Source organism: Trachypithecus francoisi, unplaced genomic scaffold (assembly GCF_009764315.1).
Source record: "Trachypithecus francoisi isolate TF-2019V2 unplaced genomic scaffold, Tfra_2.0 Lachesis_group4, whole genome shotgun sequence".
NCBI lineage: Eukaryota > Metazoa > Chordata > Mammalia > Primates > Cercopithecidae > Trachypithecus > Trachypithecus francoisi.
Genome location: NW_022681469.1, coordinates 100,535,563 through 100,550,779, shown reverse-complemented (window position 1 = coordinate 100,550,779; position 15,217 = coordinate 100,535,563). Strand labels below are relative to the sequence as shown.

General features: G+C 40.2%; 1 protein-coding gene across 3 annotated transcripts in view; it reads right to left on the bottom strand.

The window, feature by feature from the left end:
• Nucleotides 1–15,217, bottom strand: part of CREB5 (cAMP responsive element binding protein 5) — a 420,888-nt gene that overhangs the window by 213,020 nt on the left and 192,651 nt on the right. The window lies entirely within an intron of this gene.

Genomic DNA, 15,217 nt, shown 5'->3' with positions numbered 1-15,217 from the left:
CCAATGACAATGACATAGTCGCTACTCCGGGGCCTGCAGTGAGAGGTCATGACACTTCTGTGGAGGCTTTGGCAGCCGTGTCCAGGGTCAGGGTCACGAACCTGGCCTGGGTCACAAAGGCAAGACCAAGGAGTGGTTCTGGGTCACCATGCAGGACTGCCTGCCCAAAGAATGAAGATCAAGGCCCTGGAGGTTAGCCATGATTTCTCCTTACCCATCGAGGAGTCTAAAATCATTGACTTTTTCCCGGGGAGGTCCCTCAAGGATGAAGTTTTGTGTATTAAGCTCGTGCGAAAGCAGACCTGTGCCAGCCAGCAGACCAGGTTCAAGGTATTTGTTACCCTCAGAGACTACATAGCCATGTCAGCCTGAGTAGCTGCTGTCATGGGCAAGGCCAACATCCTGGTTGAGCTCTCCATCACCTGTCTGCTTGAGGACACTGGGGAGAACAAGATAGGTGATCCCTAAGTGGTCCCTTGCAAGGGGACTGGCCTCCGTGGCTCTGGCGCATCTCCTGGCTTCCAGAGACACTGGCATCATCTCAATCCCCGTGCCCAAGAAACTGCTGCTTAAGGCCGGTATCTATGAATGCTACATGTTGGCCAGGGGCTACACAGCCACCTAGAGCAATTTCACCACAGCCACCTCTGATGCGGTCTCCAAGACCTTCGGCTATTTTACCTCCCAACCTACCTCTGGAAAGAGACCACATTAACAGAGCCTCTTATCAGGAATTCACTGACCGACTCCTAAAGACTCACACAAAGTCTTAGTGCAGAGGACCTGGGTTCCCACTGTGGCCACCATGTGGTATTTTTACATAAGAAAAATAAAGCAAATTAATTTAAAAAATAATAAAGGACAAAAAAAGAGACATCAAGGAAATTTGAAGGACATTTTCAGAACATTAATATACTACGGGTAATATTTTAGGTGGAAAAATGGTATTGTGGTTACTTTTCTTTAAAGACTACTTATCTTGTATATATCCATGTTAAAATATGAATGAAATGCTGTGATAACTGGGATGTGCTTCATATGACCTTGAGAGAGGCTAAAAGCAAGTAGAGACAAGGATGAAATATGATTGTAAGTTGATAATTGTTCAGGTTGGGTGATGGAGTTCATGGGGTGGGGTCATTAGCCTAACCTTTCTACTTGCATAACATGTTTTAAATATTCCATAAGAAAAAAAATGAAGAAACTTTGTCCACAATGATAACAGAATGCTGTTTTTCTAAATTCTTAAAAATTAAATTAAATAAAAAAGCTGAAAGCTAGGAAAGAATTTGACGTGAAAGGAAGAGGCTTTTGGAAGTACAAGGAGTTCTCACTAGGGGTGAGGCATAAGGAGTCTCTCAAAAAGTTTCCAGTCTGACTGAAGCCAGACTAGATCAGAACATGGAACCTACTGGTGGGGAAGGTGATGTCTCATGGGAAAGAGCATAGTCTCACTTAGTCTTGGTCTCATCCATGTTATAAGTGACAATGGCAGCTTTGGCTCTGTATCTTTAAACTATTTATAGGACATTCTGAGACATACATTTTGCAATGTCATTAAAAGATCATCCCACAACCAAAAGATCAAATCCCAAATGGATATAGCACAAATGACTGCCATCTGAACAAGCTTTAAAATGTTCTGCCTGGGTACAGTGGCTCACACCTGTAATCCCAAGATTTCAGGGGGCCAAGGAGGATGGATCGATTGGGCCCAGGAGTTTGAGACCATCCTGAGCAACATAGCGAAACCCCGCTCTATAAACATACAAAAAAGTAGCTGGGTGTGGGGTTGTGTGCCTGTAGTCCCAGCAACTCAGTAGGCTGAGGTGGGAGGATTTCTTGAGCCTGGTAGTTCAAAGGCCGCAGTGAGCTGTGGTTGCACCACTGCACTCCAGCCTGGGTGACAGAGTGAGACCCTGTGTCAAAAAAACAAAAATTAATAAAAAGAATAAAATGTCATTCAAATAACATCTGAGACATAACATTCCTGAAGCTGATCTAAATGTTCCAACTGGAAGAAGCCTCTCTGAAGTTCCCCTGAAAGGATCCACTTTCTTGCACTTTGACCGCTGACTCTAAGCCACCCTGAACCCATTTGTGAATTACTGTGGAGGCCATTTACTGAAATTGAGATTTGAGATTTGATGACCCAAATAAATCAAGATTTCCACAAATGCCTACTGAGTTTGTTGGCAAGATCTGGTCCAAATATCATGAAATATCAAATATAGCAATTTTCAAATGAGACACAGGGCAGGTAATGACCAGTAATCGGTGAACAAAATCAAAGCAGAAGGAACAGACCCAGAGCTTACCTCTAACTTTGTCCTTCAGGAACCCAAATCTAAGGTAGCAATCATTCTTCATTCAATTCACATAAAGTCAAAATAATCTTTCATTCTGGGTGTAATCACTTGATGATTTGACACCTATGAGTCATAAGTGGCCCTGTTATAAAGAGGATAGGCTCAAGCCGGGTGGCAATGTGTTAGGTCACATTTAAGCCTCAGTTGTTTCACAGTCTGTTCCCACTCAGGCTTCTGCCTTCACTGCACCTGGGGCAGGATCTGGGCCCAGCCTCACCAAGTGCCATCAGTTTCAGACCCAATATATTGCAATGAACCTTAAAAATTCTTAGACGCTCACATATTTGCAATGAGAATATTTTTCAAGGGGAAAAATACATTTTTCGTTGTTTGGCCAAAACAAGCAAAACTGCTCAAAATGTTGAAATAGAGGGGCCCCTGCTACTTCATGAATGGTTTGCCGAGGTATAGAGGTGAAACCGCTTTCCTCTGTAGCCCCAGTAAGCAGGCACACACATGTTTATCGATTAGGACATACTACAGTGGGCGTCCAATCAGATACACTAGTCCCCTGGGTAACTCCAAATTCCTGCTTGAAGTTTGGCTTCATTTCCCATAATGACTACATTTGAGGGATGAATTAAAATGGCCAAAATTTTCAATACATCTTTGAGAAGGGTTAAGTACAAAAATGCCATTAAACAATAATGGGATTTGTATGTGAAACATTATACTCTTTGAACATTTTTTAGAAAGTCACTCTCCTCTTTCCCCTTCGACTAATAACAATTCAACATTATTTAACATAATCCTACTGACAGGTAATTTCTGACACGAAATTTATTACTGGCTTGCCCTTTGAGGGCATGTTTCACTATTAACGTTTCCTTTTAAAAGCTATAGCATATATTAGATTCTCATACAGAGTTTCCCCCATGTTTTCCTTGGAAACCCCTACTTTCTGTGGTATTTTACATTACCCAAGTCTGTTTTAACTGTATCCTTACACACACACACACCTCTTCTCTAAATGGCCAGGACTACACTTAACATTGAAGGATTTTATTTCACCATTATTGGATTTACCTATAACTGAATAAACAACATCATTAGCACAGCATACATTTTTAAAAATTGTCTCCTGTACCTAACTGAGTATGTGATTAAGTGAGCTACAGGGCTTGAATTTACCACTATCATTCTGGGAAATGAGAGAGCCACAGCTTGTAGATGTTGCCCATATAGGGCCAGTGAGACCTGCACGCAGCCATTCTGATTGGTGCTTCAGGCCCTTCCCCATGCAGGACGTAGGAGACTGTTCAGAACATATTTGTGATTCTGACTCATTCAGAGAAATGATTTTTTACCTGGTGAGTCAGCACAAAGCTAGGTATTTCCCTACCTGTGCTAACCATACAAGGGCATTGCTACCTGGAGAGCTGAGTCATCTCCCCCAGAAGGAAACACGCACCATCTCTGCTTTTTCTAGAACAGCTTTCCTGGCATCATGAGCTCAGAGGTTGGAGCTGACTGTATGGTATCCTTCCTTCGAGAGGGGGCATCATCCAAATGGCCTGCTGGCTGGCAAAGCAGCAAGGGGACATGCGAAACTATTACTTATTCTTTCTTCTTTTCTTTTCTTTGCAGCTTTAGGGAGGTCAAGCTTGTCAAGTTATAATTTACATATAGTAGAATTCACCCTTACAACATGCAGTTCTATGGGATTTGGCAAATGCACACAGCCATGTAACAACCACTGCAACCATGATATAGAACAGTTTCCTCACCCCACTCCCTTTCCCCCTTTGTAGTTAACCCCTTCTTCACCCCACTCCCTACCTCGCACATACATATTTTATTTATTTATTTAGAAGACAGTCTCGCTCTGTCACCCAGGCTAGAGTGCAGTGGCGCGATCTCAGCTTACTGCAACCTCTGGCCTCCCATGTTCAAGCGATTCTCGTACCTCAGCTTCCTGAGCAGCTGGAATTACAGGAATTACAGGTGCGCACCACTACACCCAGTGAATATATATTTTTAATTTAATTTTATTTTTTTAGTAGAGATGGGGTTTCACCATGTTGGCCAGGCTGGTCTCAAACTCCTGGCCTCAAGTGATCCTCCCGCCTTGGCCTCCCAAAGTGCTGGGATTGCAGGTGTGAGCCACCGTCCCCGGCCTCTACCTGGCATATACATATTTAAATAATATTCAGATGACTTACAAGAGAGGCACAGATTCATCTGCAGGTCGATTCGTGAACATCTTTGTAACTTATCTTTAGTGGAGGGGTGGGATTTACCAGTGATGAGCTCTAGGACCTTCCATACTATCAGAAGATTGAGGACACATCAGGGGAGAACTGTTGCCTCACTTTTGTCCCAATATGTAACCTGTTTCCACAGAGAAACATGCAGGAGTAATTGCACAGGTAAATTCTTAACTTCCTAACTCTTCCTGTAAGTTTAAGAGGAAGATCTACTTCCCCACTAAGTTAGGGAAAGACAGTTCTCTTAAATGTCTCACCTCAACCAAATTCCAATAGAGAAAAGCTGGGGACTCACACACACACTCCTATCTTGGCCCATGCCTCTCCTCTCACAGACAACCATACATAAACAACTCCCTCTGTCTCTGACACACACACACACACACACACACGCAAACCAAAAACCAAAAAACAAAACAAAAAAAGGAGCAACACAAAAACTGCTAAGACAATCTCTTCTCTATAGTGGTCATTAACTTTCCAAGGCCACTGACTGGACTTTCCCGGCCCAGACCTGTGCAGAAATCAATGTTGAAAAGCCTCCATTCCAAGAAAGTGAAACTTATCTGAGGTCCCTAAGCATTAGGGAAGAGTTAAATTTTTAGGTTACTGGGCCATTAGCAGCTCAGCCATCCATTTTTCATTTGAAGAAACCTTTTTAAAGGTTGAATTCTTATCTTGGGGAAGCCTGTAAATGCAGTTCTTGTGTTTTCATTGGGTTTATTTAGCCTGGGGGATTAAGGTCCCTCTGTTTAGGCAGTAAATTTTCCCCTTTGTGTGAATGTATGCAGTGAATATACTTAAAAATCCATCAGACCAGGCTAACAAAAATGTAGCTGCCTTTACACAGCAGTATTTGGCAAGTATATAGTCACTCAGAATGGCTGTGTGGTGCTTATAATTGAATTGTGGTCACTAAGCCCAATGCTATCAACTTCTGTAAAAACCCAAAGCTCAGATACCTCTGAGCACGCCTTTCACCGCCTTCCCTCCAGCCCCTCCCCTTGTTTCCAGCTCCCCACTGTTCACCCAGCTGGCAGAGGGGAACACGGAAAGAACCCCAAGATGAACAGGAGACATCTCTGTAGCTCTGAACGTATACCATAAAAGCTGTACCCCAGGGCCCAGAAGGACAGAACGGAAGACCTAACAGCATGAGTTACAAGGCTTGGGACGCCAGGGAAGGAGAAGTTCTTCAGAAAAGAAAAGCTACAAAGTCTGCCTTAAGAGGCCCTGGAAGGCTTCCAGTTCTTGGTTGAGAACCATGCTGACATTTAACCATTTGAATCAATATTGTCTGGCACTCAGGGCACAGATTCCTGGCCCCTCAAAGTCCCCCTCACAATAGTAACTCAGACAATCTGAGGCCTGCTAGCTGACCTTTTCTCCTTCCTCTTCTGATGCCATGTGTCCACCTCTCTAACATCAGCCTCCCTGTCACTTGTGCCAGAGCCCTGTCAACCACAGGCGAGTGTGCTCAACAGCTGTAGGCTTCCAGCAGACAAGTGCATGGCCTTTGTAGCTCAGCATCCACTCTTCCCTGCAAGAGACCAAACTACCTCCACACACCTGGCGCATCAAACTCAACAAGGGAGCCTTGGGTCCTGCCAGAGTTGAACCAAAAGGAAAAGCCAGCTCATTGAACAGAAATGCAGGAAGACAGAAAAACACAATTTTTTCATACAATTGTCCCGAAGACAAACTCAAATCAAAATAAAAATACATGCAAGAGGATTGTTCTATTTTAAAACTACCTTTTATCATCAGGCTAAAGGCTAGCAAGATATTTTCTATCCATTCCAGGGATTACATTCACTTAACAAATATTATTCTTAACAGGCCCTTGTTAAACATAACATTTGTACTAAGGCCCTAATAAACCTAGAACCAGATAAGGTCAGGGCTCAGAAATTCAACAAGACAAAGAACTTAGGCAGCCCAGCACTGTCCAAAGCAATGGACAGACTTCCCCACAGACCTAGGACCCCAAAGAAACTAAGCCATGTCTAAAATGCATGTCAGAGAAGCACACGTTTCTCAAAAAGTAATTTAACATACAACTTACTATTCAAGATCTACATATTAATTCAAATTATTGTTGCTTACCCTTAACAGTGACTACCTCAGGTCTGCATTTTTAGAAAAATGTATCTGCAAGGCTATTTAAAGCTGCACTTCTGTCATCCTGCCTTAGATGGTAAGCTCCAAGACCAGTTCTTTGACTTTCTTATTGCAACTACAGATATACCATGATATACAAGCAGGTCATAGATTACAAATGAACACTGATGACTAATCGCTACTGGTTAATGTTTATGCCAATAATTGCAAAATCTCCCTGTTAAATTAAGATAATTTAAGAAGAAATGTCATGATCCTGTTCTTCTCTTATTTGAGCCAGACAATACTTAGCCTCACACATAACCAACAGTCCCTATCATTAGCCTGTATTGGCCTAAGGATTATTCATACATCAACACATGTCAACCATCACGTTGGCCATGTCTGAGCAACTTCAGTGCCCTGGTTTTGTATGGTAATGATTTCTGAAGGAGTAAACGATGAAGTCTGATTTTTAAAATAGTTTTAAAGTGACTGATATAAGTCCTTATGCCTTGGACTTTAGCCTGTTCAATGTGCTGTGCTGGTGGGGAGGGAGATTGGGGGCAGGGTGGAAGGGTGGGAGCCAGAGAGGCAGGAAGACTGGGGCTGAATAATATGAAGTTTCAGAGCATCATCCTTAACAACCAAATTCTGCTGGCTCTGACCACAGGCTCATTAACAGTTTCAACTACGTACTGTTTCCCCTTTAACAACTCAATTTTCTCCCGTCTGTTTAAAAACAAAACAAAACAGAATTCCCAAAAGGATCTTTCTGGTATTTTACTGCTGAAGTCCTTTATTTACCTGTTACACCCTTTACCCCTACCCCTATCAAAAACTCACAACCAAAAGTGAAAAGAACACGGGAAAATATGAAACATATGGATACACATCGGGGGAAAATGTCTTGGTCCTGCCTTCTCCTTTAGGAGTAAGGAAAGACACAACCCAAGATGAAGGACAAAGAGAGCTTGAGTGTGTGTGTGTGTGTGTGTGTGTGTGTGTGAGAGAGAGAGAGAGAGAGAGAGAGAGAGATGCATGGGTGTGAAATCTGTATGGTGTAAGGGGAAGTCATGTAAGATCTCTCGGTGCCCTGATGTCACAATTAATAAACAAAGCTCACAGCCAATGACATTACCCAGGAAATACAATGTAGGGTGCTGTTCAGTGCTTGTTTTGAAGGGCAAAGTCTGGTGGAAAACAGAGAAAGCCAGAGGAAGGAAGGGAAATTCAGTTTAACTCTTCTACTTTGAACCTTAAAAGCAAGCCAAATCCCAAGGCTGGCTTTGTTAGAATACTATCTTTCCAAGTATGCACATGGTAAAAAAACAAAACACACACACACACACACGGCCCTGTGGGCACTGGTCTTATTTTGGGTAAGAGTCAATGTTCTTTATCATTTTGTGGTTTAACAGATAAAAAGACATTAAACCACTTTCCTTCCAAAGCGTTTTCACTTCCAGAGTTTTGTGCTGGAACAAACTGAGTGTTGTGTACTTCATTTAAACTCTGAAATCCCACCTTGTTTAATGTTTTTCAAATCCATAAGGCAAATGGTGAAGCACACACCTTTCTCCTATGGCAGCAAAGTGAACCCAGCTTGTTTTTATGGATCGGACCCTCCTGTCAATGAGTGCGCTCCAGATGTATTTGCACATTCCAGTGCCTGGAAGGCCTCGTTCCACCCCCAGTGCGTGTATGCGTGAGCATGAACACTCGTTCATGCTCACTCAAGGGATACTCTGTGCAGTGGCATTCCTCTTCCTATTTCTCTTTGCATTCAGTCTTGAGGCCTCACACTGTACACATTTCTCGGTTAGTTTTATCCACAAGCTCAGATTTCTTGAATATTAATGAAAAGATTGCTAATTAGCTACAATCTCTCTAAAATAGGTCTAAAAAGATGGCCAGACAATTACAACTTCTAGTTGATCTGATAGAAGTAAGAAGTAGAAGAGAGTATACTGAGTCTGGGAAGGGTAGGGAGAAGGGAAGGATAGGGAGAGATTTGTTGAAGGATACAAATTTACAGCCAGGTAGAAGGAATAGTTCCTAGTGTTCTGTACCAGTGTAGGGTGATGAGAGTTAGCAATAAAATATAGTTTCAAATAGCTGGAAGGAGGATATTGAATGTTCCCAACACAAAGAAATGGTAAATATTTGAGATGATGAACATGCTAATTCCCCCCTCTGATCACTACACCTTATATATATTCAAACATCACTATGTACCCTATGAATATGTACCATTACATGTCAATTAAAAATTAAATTTCAAAATATGACCACAACTTTCATATCTGTCTCAAAAGCCTAACTAGAGAAATCACAATCTAGCTTTTCAAAAGGATCACTCATTTTGTCACCAGATAAACCTGTATCTGTTTCTGACAATCTTGTATGAGCAACATAAGATGGTCTCCCTGAGCCAATTAAAAAGAAAAAAGGAAAAGGGACACATAGATAAAAAAGCCATGCTGCAACAGAATTTGCAGGGGCTAAGTAGGAATCAGTTCTGATAACAGCTTTTTGTAACTGAGAGGCAGAGGGAAGATGGGCATGAGCCACTTCCGACTGCTGAGGGTCCTGTTTCCAGGGATGGATGACTGTTCTCACACGAAGACTGGACAAACACACCAGAAATATCTGCCAGAAGGTTCATATGAAGGTGTGATTTGAATCAAGAGGATGTGGGGGTAACTCATCGGGTAATTATTCAAACTTCTTAAAAGCAGGACAGCAATAAAATTGTAAATTTTGTAAATTGTAACATCGTAAATAAATTTTTGTAAAGTAAAAAATAAATAATTCTACCCACACACATGAATATCCTGAAGAAGAGAATGCAAACATCTCTAGTGAAGTAGGACAATCTTTCTTGGTGAGATAAGTTGTTTTTCAGTGGTATTTCATGGACATTTTAATCTTATGAAATGTAAAAAGTGGTGGTTGCTATCAAAATATTACCACAACCATTTTCTCTGTATTGAGGGCAAGATTAAAGGACAATTAGAGGGTTGGCAGTAATGCTTTCCCAATCTTATTCTAATTGCAATTTTTAAAAAATCAACTTTATTGAGATAAAATTGCATATAGTGAAATTTATCCATGTCAAGTGTTCAGTCATTGAGTTTTAGCAAACGTATACGCCCATGTAACCACCAGCATGATAAAAATATAAGACATTTTTGTCACCCCCAAAAATTCTCTCCTGCCCTTTGGCAGCCTCAACGGATCTGCCTCTGTCACTTGAAAACATTTTGCCTGTTCTAGGGTTTCATGTCAGTGGAATCAAGGACCGAATGCACTCTTGCGTCTGGCCTGTCTGATCTCAACTTTGCCAAACTCCTCATTTTGTTCAAAGCCCTGTGCCCCTCACTTCTTTGTCTCGTAGGCGGGAAATCAACTTCAATTCTGATAACAAGACCAGAGATGGACGAGTGCCATTTTTGAGAAAGTTGTTAAAATAGCAGGAAACAAGGAGCAGGAAGCAGTGAAGATCAACTCCAGTTCATTTCCTCTTGGAGTATTAATTTTAGCACATTGTTTGGGTTTCCCCAAAAAGATATTTTTGAAATAAGGGAATTCCACGCATGAAGGCCAAAAATAGAAAATAAGAAGACTGGATACTCTTTTCTACACAGTCCTGAAATGTCACGTCTTTGACAAAACAAATGAGAGATAAATGCTTGATGATGGAATCAGAGGAAAAGGTGGGTCTTCTCATAATATCTAGATGGATTCAGGCAAAATACAAAAGTAGAAAGCAATTATGAGCTGTTTTTGAATCTATCAACATTGCTCTCACTTAAAGTAAAAATTTCCTGTGTTTATAAATTAGTAGTTTACCTACCATCACGTCCACCAAACATGAATACTTTCTTTTTCTTGTCCGAACCAGGCAAAGGTATCCAGTTCTTTATGGACATGGTCTTTACTATGTAAGTCATTTCAGTGTTACAAGAACCCAAATTATCAAAAGTTTTAGGCTCTCGTTTTTTCATGTCCTTCAATACCTTCCTATGTAATATATCTCTTTTTTTAATGAGAAAAGGCATAAATTGTTCTGTATCCTAAGCCCTTATATAAACCATCAAGTTCTGGGTTCTAGTTTCCATCAAGCTGCTGTCACATAGTGACTGGAAGAGAATATATTAATTCTCCCAGTTCCCTGGGGTAGGATGCAAATACTGAATCATTTACATCTTTTAAAAAATAAAACAAGGAGCCTCCTAGTTTAAAAACACTTTATTTAAGAGTAATGTTTATCATTAAAAACATTTCTACATCAATTAAAACAATTTTGGTCCCAGTGATATGGTTATTTTGATCTATAGTATAATGGACAAAAAAAAATCTTGGACAAGAAACAGGAAACAGTCAACATGATATACATCAAGAAGAAATACGGAGCGGGCTGTACTCATGACTTTTATTATCTTATTATTTTATTTTATTATTTAATATTTATTATTTTATTATTTACTGAGAAATTATCTACTGGGTTCTTGCCCTAGGTAGAGAAATTCCTCAACTGGATAGATTATCTGACCAATGAAAGAAGCAAGGAGTAGGTTAATCCAACCACTGAAATATAAGTGGTTATTTAAAAGAAGAAAGTTTTGATTCTTCTGAATGAAATGTTAGCACCAACCACTATTTAGTAGGCAGTGTTGCCTTCTATTATCTAGTTCTATAAGAAAATGGTTATTCTTAATCTTTCACCCACAGAAGTATATGATGGCAGAAAATAAACCCAAATCTCACCATAAGCATAGATTCCCTCAGATATCTATAGCTAATATGAAAAAGAAATGGAATTTATCGTATTTCTTTAGTATCAAGTATGCAGAGGTGGCAAGATCTAGTCAAAAGGGCATCAAAGCCAAATACTTCATAAACAGTTCTTGAGTCCTCATTTCCTGTGGCAGTGACCTTGAATAAGTCATGATCCTTCTAATTTTCTTTTTTTTCCCCCCTTTATTTGTTAAAAGAAATCCTGCCTTACCTGGATTTTGAAAAAACTAGAAGATGCACATGAGCTGGTTTGAAAACTTTCGAGTGTCACACAGATGTGGAGGATGGTGTCCTTTTATGCACCGCATCCTGCTAAATACTGTATGCTACATGTACTCTTACATAAGCACTGCCTTTCAACTTGTGAAACAACCCAGCTCTCAGCCACAGATCCCCTGAGGACACATTCCTCCTCACGTCAGCAATGGTTACACTTCTGTGAACGCTTTTATGTTACCTAAAGACTCCTAAATCCACAGCAAAACTTCCACACTGTTTTCTGAACTGAAAGCACTGCTGGCTATAACTTACCAACTAACTAACAGACTAAGTAACAAACTAAAGTGTAGGGGTATAAAGCTTACCAGGTTTTGAACCACAATGAGGAAAATAAATACAAATAAAAAATGTGAACAATGTGTGTGACACATTCAGATTGTAGTCATTGCTCATTAGCAGCCACTGTCAACAAAGACCTCCTTTGAGACAACTTCCACCTGGTTGGGATGACCAAGTTCTGCACAGCCTGCTGCATGCTAAATGTATCCACCTCTCTGTTCTGCATCTGGCTGAGATAGAAAGGTTACAGGAATAGTGACAGGGAGTTGGTACGACATGGAACAAGGATTCAGATGAGTGACTGCCCAATTTTACTTTCAGTGTGATCAAAAGGCCTCAACAGATAGGCTGTGATCGAAACAAAACATACCAGATCATGTTGGCTAAGTTCTCAAAGGCTGTGGGGAAAATGATTCTGCATATTTTTTTAGATTTCATTCAATTATACATAAAGTTTTCTGCCACTGAATACTCATCCGGTAGTAGTGGAGCACAGTGAATTTATCAGTTTGGGGATAGGATGCAATTGCTGACCTTTGGATGCTCACATTCAAAGAGCAGTCAGTCAGTCAATTAGGCCATCTTTTGAGTGATTATCACGAGTCCCTGTAAGGGAATTACCTTATTTTGTCATGGTACGATTGTGGAAATCGACCAAGTTAAAAATCAAATTAGAAATAAACAAATCCTTAATTCTTTTAACTTTTTATTTGGAGAAAATTATAGATTTACAGGAGGCTGCAAAAAAGTGTACAAGGAGGTTGGGTGTTCCCCTCACCCAGTATCCTCCAATGGTAACATCTTACATAATTATAGTACAAGATCAAAACTAGAAAATTGACAGTGGTCCCATACACAGAGTTTATTCAGATTTCACCAATTTTACATGCACTTTTGTGAGTGTGTGTATTTAATTCTGTGAAATTTTATCACAGGTGTAGATTTGTGTAACCATGACCACAATCAAGACACGAAACTGTTCCATCACCACAAGAATTCCCCATGATACCCCATAGATTCAACTCTAACCTCTCTACCCAAACCTAACTCCTGATAACCACTAATCTTCTCTCCATCTCTATAATCTTGTCATTTCAAGAATGTTATATAAATGAAATCATACAGCACATAATCTCTTGAGATTGGCTTTTTCCATTAAGTATAATTCCTCTCAGATCCGTACAAGTTATCATGTATATCAATTGTTTGCTACTTTTCATTGCTGAATAATATTCCATGACACAGTTTGGTTAAATATGAATGTACCACAGTTTGGTTAACCATTCACCCACTGAAGGATATTTGCAAACACCTTTATTTTAAAATAGTCTACTGTAATCCCAGCACTTTGGGAGGCTGAGGTGGGCAGATCACCTGAGGTCAGGAGTTTCAGACCAGCCTGGCCAACATGGCACAACCCTGGCTCTACTAAAAGTACAAAAATTAGCCGGGCATGGTGGTACACACCTGTAATCCCAGCTACTTGGGAGGCTGAGGCAGGAGAATCACTTGAAGGCAAGAGGCAGAGGTTGCAGTGAGCCAAGATCATGCCAGGGCACTCCAGCAGACCATTTAATAAATAAATAAATAAATAAATAAACAGTCCAAATTTGTGAATTTTGACACAGATTAAATTAGTATATATATATATATATATAGGATTGCCCTTACTCAGGAAAATATACCACACCCTAATCTATTCAGAAATTAATTGCATAAAAATACACATTCACTTTATGTCTTTCATGTGAAGTTGTTAAGAATATGTCTTAATCTTATTGTACTTACAAAAACCTGTAGCAAAAGCTTTCCATCCAAACATCCTGTTTTCGTCCTAGACTTTTATTTAGTAACTTAACTACTGTAATGCTTCAATGACTTCCACAGAATCCAGAATTTTAAAAGGTATCTATTTTTTCCAGATAGAAGAACCGAATTAACAATCTCCAAGACTGCTGAGTGGTTTTGATCTGCCTTGCTTACTTCTTCAGCCACTTTATATGCTGAAATATTTCCAGTGCAACCAGAATTTTCAAATGCAAAATTCTGACTTTCTCTTCTGTCATTTTAAGCTCTTAAGACATCATATATAATAGCAAATAAATGACAAGCTCTTGCCATGTGCCCAATAATTGGGGGTTAACTCCTCTACACATTACAAATATGTTTTGAAATTGCCTCTACTTTTTTTTCCATTTCACAAATGAGGAAACTGAGGCCCATGGGGTGGAGGTACCTTTCCTCTGGTCATGCCTACATCCAGCAAATGGTGTGTTCAGGATTCAAACCGGAGGGGCTGCTTCTAGAGCCCATGCCCTTAACACTGCATGACCTCTACCTTGCCAACTTCAAAAAGTTCATCCCTGCAAATACCTTTTTCATTTCCAACTAATTCCTCCCTTCTTTGTCCCCAAACACTCTTGCCTTTATGGATTTTTGTTTCTTGCTATCTTCCATGTCTATAGAACAAATCCCCTTTTCCACCACCACCCCACACTAAAATAGATTCTACTCAGGCTAACTATGTGGAGTCCCCTTTCCAAAAAAAAAAAAATAATAATAAGGGCAATGAAGTAAGGCCCAAGTTTCTCCCAAGATCAAGACCAACATCGTGATGATTTGGTGGGGGATAATCCATTCTTGAGAATTTTACATACTCCTTTCCTTTGGTCCTTTTTCTCTCTCGTTTTGTAATTGAACGCCCCCAACTGGAAAGTGGACAGAGGAAAAAAAGAAAAACCATGAAACTCATATTGGTTGATATGCCACTTTACGAAAATCTTAGGGGGGCAGGGAAGCCAAAGAGGCTGTCACAACTCTTGGCTGAAACGTGTTCATCTGGGGTTAGCTATTTATTTATTTCCCTGAACAGTGACTGAGCCCCACAACTCCTGTAGGAATAAATATATATATTTAAAGACCCTAGGATATGTATTTAAATTTTAAACTTATTTTTTGATAGCTCCAGTCCCTGTTCACTCATATCTTTGGCTTTGACACAATGTGGATAGTGCTAGGGGTATAATTATTTCACATTTTAACTTTTATTTGCAATAGAATATAAATAAACTGAAAATGTTGCTTTTGCCTCACTCCAAATCTTGCTGCAAACTAAAATCTTCAGAAGCCTGTCTGGCCTGCACAATTTTTACCTCTTCCATGAATAGCACATTAGCCAGC